An 11,130-nucleotide genomic window follows, 5' to 3' on the forward strand; every position below is an offset into this window, starting at 1 on the left:
TTTTTATTTCACCGCAAAAAATGATTTACGAGTGGAATGTGCAATGTTATTTCAGAGTTTTACAGTATATCATGCTGCAGTGCACTACCATTATCTCCAATGTGTGAAAATTTTCTTTCCACGGTCATTTGTTTTTGCTGTACAAAAACATGCCAATTCACTCAGCCATATGACCTACGGAAAAACCCAAATAGGTCTTGTTTTTTGCAAGTCTGTGAAGGTCACTGTGTCCTATTCAAAACAACACAGGATGCTGACTGGTGTCAACCAATCGCTGGGAATTTAAGCAACAAATAAATGTTTAAACATCACATAAACAACACACTTGCAAATTTTCCATCTGACTGTAAACGCAAGACAACGTGAGCTTCAGCAAACTGCAGACATGAAATCAATAATCGTGCAGCTGTTTTATTTCTCAGGTAAGAGAGATCTTTATTATTGTGTGCAATTTTATATTTAAGGAGTCACTACAGGTAAAAAAAGTGTAATAAAATGTATGTAAAATAATCTTATGTAAGTTATGAACTTTAACTGCTGATCGGTTAAAGACAACTCAAATGTGTCTTCTGTGCATCTGTGTTTTGGTTCCATCTCTCTCTCTCTATACTGTAGGTTTCTGGATGAGGGCATCCAGTCTTTTCCCCAGGCAATTCTACTATGTCGGCAACACAATGACTTGGACGAATGCACAGAGCTACTGCAAAGAAACATATACAGATCTAGTTTTTGTGTATAGTGAGGATGACATTGACCACCTGAACCAAATTACTCCCACCGTATACTCCTATAGTCTCCCCATGTGGATAGGGGGCTTTAGTTTGATTGATGATTCAGAAAACGTTACTGACATTACAGATAATTACTGCTTGGCAATAAACATGTTTTCCAAGAAACTGAGCAAAAAGAGTTGCACCAATGCGTATCCGTTTTACTGTAGCAGAGGTGAGTGGCTCAAATCAGAATACAAAGATTTTAAATTAGTATTTTCGTTTTATGTGTGTACTGATATTTGTGTGTTTGCTAAGATGAAGGCCGAAAGGTGCTGTTGCGAATAAAAGTGGCATCTGACAAATTTCTCACAGATCCTGCAATGAAGGCAAACATCTTAACTAAGGTAAGATCTCAAAGTTAAATGTGTGCTGTTCAAACATGCACTGTTTTGACACATATTTAAAGCATATTATACTTTTTTATATAAATATTCAGAATTATTTTTTTTTTCAGATCAAGAATAAAGTTGACGAGCAAACGTTTGGCAATGTTATCAGAACAGTGTGGAGCACAAAGCAGGATTTCCATCGAAATGATATTAAGATAGCAAATGCAACCTGCCCATAGCCAAAACATGGCTTTTCAAATAGTTTTTCAAAAATATCACTGCATATAATGTCATGCAATGGCAAATAATGTCCTTCCTTATACTGTATAACGTACATGTTTATAAATTTACTGTAGTGAGTGATTTAGGTTTAAGCAAAACTGAATAAATAGTCAGATATATAGGCTGTCTTGTGCACTATTTGTAAAACAACTATTTATTAAATAAATATTCTGAACTGCTCCTGAAATGATTTTGTGATTTTGTTCTGGAATTTGTAGTTTTTCAAATACCTTTTTAAAACACCTTGTAATCTTAAACCATACATGCGATTGTGTCAGATGCAAACACTGTATGTGAACTTGTTGACAGTTTTCCTAATTTGAATGAACAAGTTTGCTTTCTTTTTTTACATCTATTTGCAAACTAGACTGTCCCGACTGTCTAATGGGTGTGCTTGGTTATTTGTCTCCAGCTCAAGCTGTCTCTGTTTTAAAGAGCATCTATTTCATTGATAAAAATTTATGTTATTTTGTGTATTTGGTCTAATACAATGTGTTTGCGTGGTTTTTGGTTAAAAAGAAACACATTATTTTCTACATACTGTACATTTTTGTAGCTCCAGATTTCATTCTCTTCCTGAAATGCACGGATTTGAAAAGCTCTGTGTCCCTGATTGGCCAGCTAATCTGTACATTGTGATTGACCAGAATTTTTTTTTTTTTTTTTTTTTTGATTGACCTGAATACCTCTGACGTCAGCCGGAAATGTGACGCTCCTTTCCATATTTGAAAGATTTGGTTGCTAACAGGAGTTAATTTACAGGCTGTGAGTCCAAGCAGGAGGAATTATGATACTGTGGTTCTTGTCCCAGGAAGTAAACTGTTGCCTACAATCCGTGTGTTTGATGTAATCCAACAAAAGAGATTTACGTTGGAAACGATATTGCGTCATCGTTTACTTTGGGGTTTGTACCTTTTGCATATCATTAACATGTACTAATACACACTAACACACCAAAGGAAATGGAAAAATGTGAATCGGACAATAGGTGCTCTTTAACTGAGGACACATTTTGCCTGTAGTATGTTGTTTTGACCGACAGAGGTCGCTGCTCACCATTACAGCCTCAGGTCTTGTGAAGTACTGCAGTGGCAGCAAAGTTTCCAAATGGATTCTGGTAAATACCTATTGAATAAATTATGGTAAATAAGTTATTCACAAAATGACGTAGAATATAATCTAAAAATATTGAGCAGGTTTTACAGTAAAAATTTATTACATTTTGGTATATTACCATTGATAACTTAAATAGTCAAAACTGATAATGTCAAAGATCATTAAAACCACTACTTTTAAGGTTATTCTCTATAGATTTAAGACTTTTATTACTATATAAAAAGGTCCGTCTAGAGTAATTACCTTTTTAAAACTCTTTTTAATGTATATTAATAAAGAAACATGTTTTCAAACTTTTTTGTCAGCCGAACTTCCTTGACTTACTTGAAGTATACCCCTTGAGATTTTCAGTAAATTTTTCAATTAGTACATGTGCAACTTTTAAAACATTAAATTTGTATCTTTTTTGACGTTTTTATCAGTAGTATTTGATATAGTTATTGTTAGTATTACCTGTAATGAACTTTACATTTGGACTTTTTCTTTTATTTGTAATACAAAACGGTCCGTGTATTTTGCATGAGATCTCGGTTTTCTGATATATTGTAGCCTTGTCGTATAATGGTCACATGGCAATCAGATTTGACAAAATATGTTTGTAAGTGAGTGTTTCAATTAGATTTATTTTTACTTTTAAGTTGTTTATTTACATTTTATGATTTATTTGCAACTCACTGATTTCATTTCTCATATACTCTCGAACACCTCTGCAATTCCCCCGCAAACCACTAGAGGGCTCTCGAACCCTGCATTATAGCATACAGACTCCAGTTGAGGTATTTAATACTCGGTATAGTTTAAAAATAAGTAAATAGCATTTTAAAAAGTTGGGTTAAGAAAATTCGACATTAAAAAATGCTTAACGCACAATTAGATAAAGCTGCAAATTGCGAACAATACCTGAATTATCCCACTTTTTTTAACCCAATTTTCTCAAATCACAGATAAATATATTGATCACTCTACTGAAAATGCATCAAGTTTTCATTTAAGGTTACATAAATTAATTTACCTTATTTTATGACCTGTTGTATCTTTTCTCAATACATTATTATTAATTGTTTAATACACACAAACGCTTCTTGAAATGTTGCGGTATTCTTAGATATAACCACCAGGGGACGCTGCTGTCCAGATTCTGAACACTGATCTATTCCCTTGTGAAGGTGACAGAACACTCTTGTACAGCCGTGCTCACTTTAAAAGAGACTGTTACAAAGGTTACTTAAAAAAAAGAATTAAAAAGATGTTAATAAGAAAGAGCTGCTTTTTTATTTCATCTTAGCTTACAGTACATGTTTTCAGTCCATGTTACCAATTGAGGGCAGCACTGTCTAAGTATCTGGGATCAGTGTTATTCACAGGAATATAACTCATGACTCTTTTTGCACACAACTTTATTTATATTCAGTTAAATGTTAACTAAAATAACAATGTCTCCTCCTAACCAACAGTAGTAAATCATGTCTGATGGTTGAAAGCCTTTTTCATTTTAAAAGAAATGCCAAAATCACAGATCAGACATACATGCATACAATATGTGTGCCTATACAATGATTAAACAATTTATATGAGGCAGGTTTACATTTGACCCCTGGCTTTAGATCATTTCTGGATCATATGCACTTCTTTACACACTACCTAAAAAAAAACTATAACAGCGGGAATATTATTTAGCCCTGAAGAATGTCCCATGCCCATAGATTGTGTCCATTGAATCATCTCAAATCTGTCATAGTCTGTTGCATATCATCTAAAAGCCTTTCCATACATATTCCAAGTCCTGAACAAATCATCTGTAGGCCTGATCAGAAATATATGTGCTTGTGACGCATTTAGTAAACACCGGATGCTGAGGAAAAAAAACTGGCGTCCATTTGCGTCAGATCACATCTTTTGCTCTGTGTGGTTGCCAAGGGTTTTTACAGTGTGGGAATTTGAAGCACACGCCGCCTCCGTGATAGCGTGGTAGATAAGATTCAATAATGACGAAGTCTAATTTGTGTTTGCTTGTTACTTTAACTTATTTATCTAATTAACTTTTAAATCAAGTGCTTTCAGTGATTTTATACAGTTGTGTGCTTGTTTTCTCTGCCGCTGGTTTCAAGCACAAAGTTCACAAAACTGTTGTAAATGACATTCATTTTGTATTTTTATTTGAAGATTTATATTTTTCATACAGAAATTGACTTTAAAAGCAGACCTGTCCTGAGAATAACAGCTAAGCCCAGTGTCCCCAAAACATAATTATGTTGTTATGAAATACACACAAATAATTCATTATATACATTATTATATATGTATCTAAATTAAACAGTGACATTTAGTTAAATATTTATCAATAAAGGGCGGCTCAGTGGGTAGCACTGTTGCTGATTTTCTCCCACAGGCCAAAAACATGCAAGTTTTTTGAATTGGTGATAGCAAATTGTCCCTCCCCTATCCTGTGTACGGATTAACCAGTTCTCGCCATGATGCTGGAATGGTGTGAGGAAGCAAGATTCACCAATGAATTCTTTCATACAGTTATGATACAAAAACAAGCAACATAATATAGTAAGTGGACATAGATGTCAGGAGGACACAGATAGGAAAACAGGAAGCAGAAAATGAATGGATTTGATTAGATGATTAAAGCAAACAGTACAAAATTGTGCTGGTTCATGATCAAATTGAGGATGCGAGTGATGTGGGTTTGTGTTACAGCGACTGTAGCGGTGTATAATTGCGTGTGTGTGTTTGTGCGCATGGGAGGTGAGAGTGTGCCGTTTTGAAGTGGGTGAATAATGATTCACTTCCACCAGTTCTTCAGATGTGGGTGGTAGAGTTAACATCTCTGTTTTTGGACTTAATACGAACATAAACGTTTTACCGTCATACTGCTTGATAAAATCATTCGAGCTGGGCCCTTAATGTATAGCATTAAACTACTGGTAGTCATGACAACAAGATGCAGCATGTGTTTAAACTACCCAAGTACCAGAAACATATTAAAGTAATTTTCAGTGAGTCTACATTTAGCCCCCTTCAACACAACCTAATAGGTCTCTTTAAATCTTTATGGGGCGGTTTCCCAGACATGGATTAAACTAGTTCTAGACTAAAATAAATGTAAGAGCTGTCCAAACTGAAAACAACTGGCACTGACAGATCTTATTATACATAAGTACCATTTGTTTTGTCTCAAAATGCACACAGATAATGTTTTTAGAAAGGCATGTTAAAACTAGTTATATTTCCTAATTAAACTAAGGCCTAGTCCTGTCTTAAACTAATCTATGTCCGGAAAACCACCCCTTAATGTTTTTGTCACTTTCTCCTTGGCTCTCAACCAACCGCCAATGATAAGCCATAAAAAACCAACGCCTTTATCCTTAAGGATTTAATGTCAATGAGAGAAGTGGAATTTTGCTGTGGATTCTTTTTTATGTCCCTCTGTCTTGTGTCCTCTACTGACACTTTTTCCTCTCTTGATCTGTGTTATTAGTTTACTGATATATCATAAAGGGAGTGAAACCATTAATATAATCTAAAACTGACTAAAACCCTTATGTATATGGGTGATTTTATAATTGCAGGTACTTTTGTATCCAAAGTCATTATTTTTTCAGCTTTTATCAAATAGTTATATTTTTTAACATCTAAATAGATGGTAGAGCACTGTGCAAAAGGTCAAGGGTGTGAACCCAGGGATCTCAAATACTGATAAAAATGTATAGCTTGTAATGCACTGAGTCGCTTTGGATAAATGCATAAATATAATATTTAAATATAAGACCAGCTAAAACCAGCCTTGACTCTCCCAACCTGGTTTTAACTGGTTAAACTGGTGTGGTAACAGGCTGGTTTTAGAAGGGTTTGGGGCACTTTTTAGCTTGTCTTAGTTGGTTTGGTTGGGAGACCAGCTTACCCACCAGCTTGGGAGAACCATCTTAAACCAGTTATTTTCCATCTAAAACCATCTAAGACCAGCCAACCAGTTTAGCCAGGCCAAGCTTCCAATCTGGTCAAGCTGGTTTATGTGTACCTCAGTTTTGGAAAACAGAAAGCCCTTCTTTTAAACGACTCTTACAGGAACTCTCTTAATGTTTGACTTTGGAAAAACGTTCATACTGTATATTATTAAGAGAAAAAAATTATGTTTTTTGGAGGACATTGATGATATGTTTTATGTAAAATTTTTCCTCATATAGTCAATTTAAAAATCATTAGTCATTCATTACATACAAAAGGCTTCAAGTAAAACATGTCTGACAGCCTTGCTGTCTGCTCTCAGAGGAAACATCCACTGGAAAAGAGGAAAAGAAGAGGGAGTGGTGCTGATAAGTCCTGGAAGTTCCTGAAGTGAAGTGACGTGATTGCCAAGTGTAGCACACTTTCACCAGGCTCAATATTAAACAGAGGTGGACACTGAAGTATTTTTACTACGCTTTCTCAAGGCTTTTTAAGAGTGTTTTCCATGTGCAAAACCATTAAGTGGAGTAAAAAGTATGCATGCTTCAAAATGTAGTGAAGTACAGATACTTAAAACTGTACTGTAAAGTAAAAATGCTTCACTACTTGGACTTTGCCCTTTATATTTAACCCATGCAGTCATTCATGAATGCACGCACACATACTCTTCTCAATAACCCATTTTTGGCTGAAACTTTAAAGGAGTAGTCCACTTTAAAGATGGGGTCCATTGACTTTTTATAGTAGGAAAAAAATACTATGGGAAGTCAATGGGCCCCATCTATAAAGTGGACTACTCCTTTAAGAGCTGAAGTTTCTGTTGCACAAAAGTTTCTTCTTTGTGGTGAAGTTGTATAAACTACACTGTCAGAAAAAAATGATCAAAATATGTACCCCAGCTGTTAATGGGGCGGTACCCTTTCAAAAAGTACCCCCTTGCATCAAAAAAGTTCTTATTAGTCCCTCGGAGGTTCATATTGGTATCAAATATATACATTCTCATACCTAATGGTATATTAGGACTATTTAAAGCTTACTGAAAGCTGTCTGCTCTTACAGGAAATTTGCACTGTAAGGAGAAAAGAAGGAGTGGACGTTTGAGAGGAAGAGGTCATGTCGACCGACAGATAGCACACTTTCACTGGGCTCAATGCCAAATTCTTGTGCCTGCTGTCGGGTTTTAAATATGTTGGATGATGTAATGAACAGGATGGGAGCTGAACAACGCTTCCCCTCTTTTAATGTTTCAGATAGGCCGAGATCCAATGGGCAGTGGAAAAACCATGAGTGCCAGACAACACAAATGACTCAAAGAGTACAGAATGTACAGAATGTGCTTGTGCTATTTAACAAAGTCTGCAATTAAACTTTTTTTATGTACAGTCATTCTCACAAGTGCATTTATTTCAGTGAAGGAGAAGCTGATGTCTCAACCTAGAGACTTCATTTGATGAAAAAGAATAGACTGCATATAAAGTCATGTGACTCCAGTGTATGGAAAGCACCATAGAGAAATGTTCAAATTGATCAAATTAGGCCAAACAGATGAGATTACCATTAAATAGAGCGGTTATGAAACAGAGAGAGTTATGAATTGTGTGTTCTAGATTCTTAAGCTTGGATCATTGACATACGCTCACTTAGTCAGTCTTGGTGTTAGTGTGCTGCTGATGCCTTACAAGTGGTCTCCAACATGGTGCCCGCTGGCACCAGGTTGCCCGCACAGACTCTGTGAGTTGCCCGCCAAAGCACATCTATTAATAGCCTCAATTTTGATATTTATTTATTACATATTTTTATAGTAGCATGGCTTCTTTTATGTATGTTAACATTTTAAACAATGATTAAACATTTCAGCAAGTAAAATAAAATAAAATCACTTATATTTAAAGTTTTGAGTAGACTATATAAAAAAAGTAGCCCTCCAGATTGTTTTTATCTATTGTGGTAGCGCTTGTTTACAAAAAGGTTGGAGACCCCTGCCTCATACTATACAGTACATAGACAGCACCACAAGATTTGGGAATGAGACCCTATGACGCTTTCTACATCAGAAATATTTCTGTATGGTACTGAAATGTCATTTCTATACTACTGTACTATAAAACAAGTTTAATATAAAGTGCACTTTTTGATAAAATACTGCAATGCTGCTAAATGCGTCACTGTATTTCACAAGCGTGGTTATGGCATTGTTTTGGCCTTCGTTTGCCTACATGCGTCACACTTCACAAAGCCGGAGGGAGAAAACAACTCAACACAACACAACACAACACAACACATGACAATCATAAACAGCCTGCCTCTGATGAGCGAGTAAATAGACACAGTTTAAAGATGGTCGCCCTCGAAAGACTGACTCATGCCCATTTCTGGTATGATGGAAAGCGCTTCCACCTAGACTGTAAGCATAACACCCACTTATCGTGTCCCTATTGGATCAATTAAACCTTTAAAGTGGGTTTCAGCTAATGAACCCATAACCTGTATTTTTTACCAAGCCGCTCCATAAAATGATAATTTGATCTGTTTCTTCATCATGTAACAAGAACCAAGGTGTGAGCTCAAACTAGAACCTTTCATTCATCACAGCGGTGAGCAAAGAGAAACTGAATCACACAATATTTCAGTGCTTGTGTTTTTGCCTAGAAACAGAGAATGAGAGCGACAGACAGGAGGGAATGTGTTTGTGAATGGGTTATGAGAAATAGTCTGATGTGATTTGATGCCTTGAAGATCCATACTGGAGAAGATAGCAGTCATCTGCACCATCTGGTGTTATTGGAATGACAATTTTAAAAATGTGAAAGGAAACAAAAAGATATTTATTCGTCTCTATAATTTCTGATTACATTTATGTGCATGCATGACCTTTGACATCTTGCCATTCACAGTAACATTCACTGTTTTAAAAAGGACACTTTAGGGCCTAAATGGTACATATTAATACCTCAAAGATACATATTGTACCTAAATGTTCATATTAGGATCTTTTTAAAGGGCACCGTCCCAGTAACAGCTTTTGTACCTTTTTCTGACAGTGCAGAGATAACTGTCTTGACTAACAATTTGCTTTTGTGCAATAATTGTTTCTGAATCTTTTTATGAGGGTCTGAACAATCCTTTTCCGAAGTTGCCTATATATTTGGAATAGCATGCCTTGCAGTATGAATGCAAATAAATAAATTAAAGATAAAAATCTGTTGACACAAGGAAAGCCGCCTCTGACGCATCTACTAACAGATGGAGATGGAGAGATGGAAAGAGTCCAACACAGAGAAAAAAAGTATGAATGGAGAGAGCGATGGTTTTTTATAGTCATGGTGATTCATTATTGTGTGCATAAATAAACTCTCTCATCAAAGTTGTTTATCAGATGATGTCTAAAGGTTTCCAACCCTTTTCTGAACATATGTGTGTTACTGTCATCGTGTGCAAAGGCAAAAGTTTATTTTAAGGTCACTTAAAGGGGTCATAGCATAAAAATCTGACGTTTTCCATATTTAAGTGCTATAGTTGTGTCCCTAGTGCTTCTGTCAACCTAGAAAACATGAAAAAGATCAACCCAGTAACTTAGTTTTAGTAAGCCATTCTCTGCAAGCATGTAAAACTTGCTCATACAGATTTGCCTGTTTTGTGACATGGGTAGCAAGGCCATTTTCAATAATACCCCATAGCACTGCCATTTAGTGTAAAAAGAAATTGAGAGAGAAAAATTGACAGCACAGTTCAGTTTCGATTTCATCAGACCAGCATTATGGTGATCAGTGTTTGCATCTCATCAGCTCATTTGCATTTTACAGGACACACCCAAAATGGCACATCTTTTCTTGCACCTACAAAGTGGCAATTTTAACATGCTATAATAAATTATCTATAGGGTATTTAGAGCTAAAACTTCACATACGTACTCTGGGGGCATCAAAGATTTATTTGACATCTTAAATAAAATCTCATAATATGACCCCTTTAAAGGAATAGTTCACCCTATAATGAAAATTTTATGTAATCATTTACTCACCCTCATGTTGTTACAAACCTGTATTTATTTCTTTGCATTCATTTGTCCTCCAGGGGCAGCGCTCAGTGAACTGTCCCTTTAATTTACAGCATTTACTTTTTAAATAAAGCACATTTATGTAAGTCAAAATAGCACATGAGGTGTTATGAAATGACAAATGTGACTGAAATAAACAGAAAATTGTAAAGTATTTGCCTAAATGATTTAAGTATATATTTACTCATGCTGTACTAATTGCTTACATAATAAGCTATGCCCTATTTCTATTGAATGAAAATGTAAAAGATTTCTATTTTACTTCAGTATTAGCCTACACATAGGGATCACCAGAAAAATCATATCTTACCAAAGGGCCAAAGTGTAACCTACATGAGTGGGTATACTTTCTGTACGATGCATCCCTTTGTGGCCCCCCAAAGAAAATGTATGACATAAAACTTAAAATTTGAATTAAACAAAACATATTAAATGATACAATGTTAGTAGCCTTATTTTTCTGAGGGTTTATTACACAGAATTGATAATAAAATCATGTTTTTTCTAAAATGTCATTAAACTGGGGCCCCCCTGGCACCTTTTCAGGTTTCCCCAGGGGGCCACAGCCCCCAGTTTGAGAACCACTGTCATACATATGCAAATATCTAATTAAAAAGAA

At 35.5% G+C, this 11,130-nt stretch overlaps 1 long non-coding RNA gene across 1 annotated transcript; it reads left to right on the forward strand.

Moving 5' to 3' along the window:
• The first annotated feature begins 626 nt into the window (after positions 1 to 626).
• LOC135744036 (uncharacterized) lies at positions 627 to 1,413 on the forward strand. Its single transcript, XR_010530656.2, has 3 exons — positions 627 to 945; positions 1,029 to 1,117; positions 1,228 to 1,413. It is a non-coding gene; the product is annotated as an uncharacterized lncRNA (long non-coding RNA).
• Positions 1,414 to 11,130: the final 9,717 nt, after the last annotated feature.

This window comes from Paramisgurnus dabryanus, chromosome 6, assembly GCF_030506205.2.
Source record: "Paramisgurnus dabryanus chromosome 6, PD_genome_1.1, whole genome shotgun sequence".
In the NCBI taxonomy this organism is placed as follows: Eukaryota; Metazoa; Chordata; class Actinopteri; order Cypriniformes; family Cobitidae; genus Paramisgurnus; species Paramisgurnus dabryanus.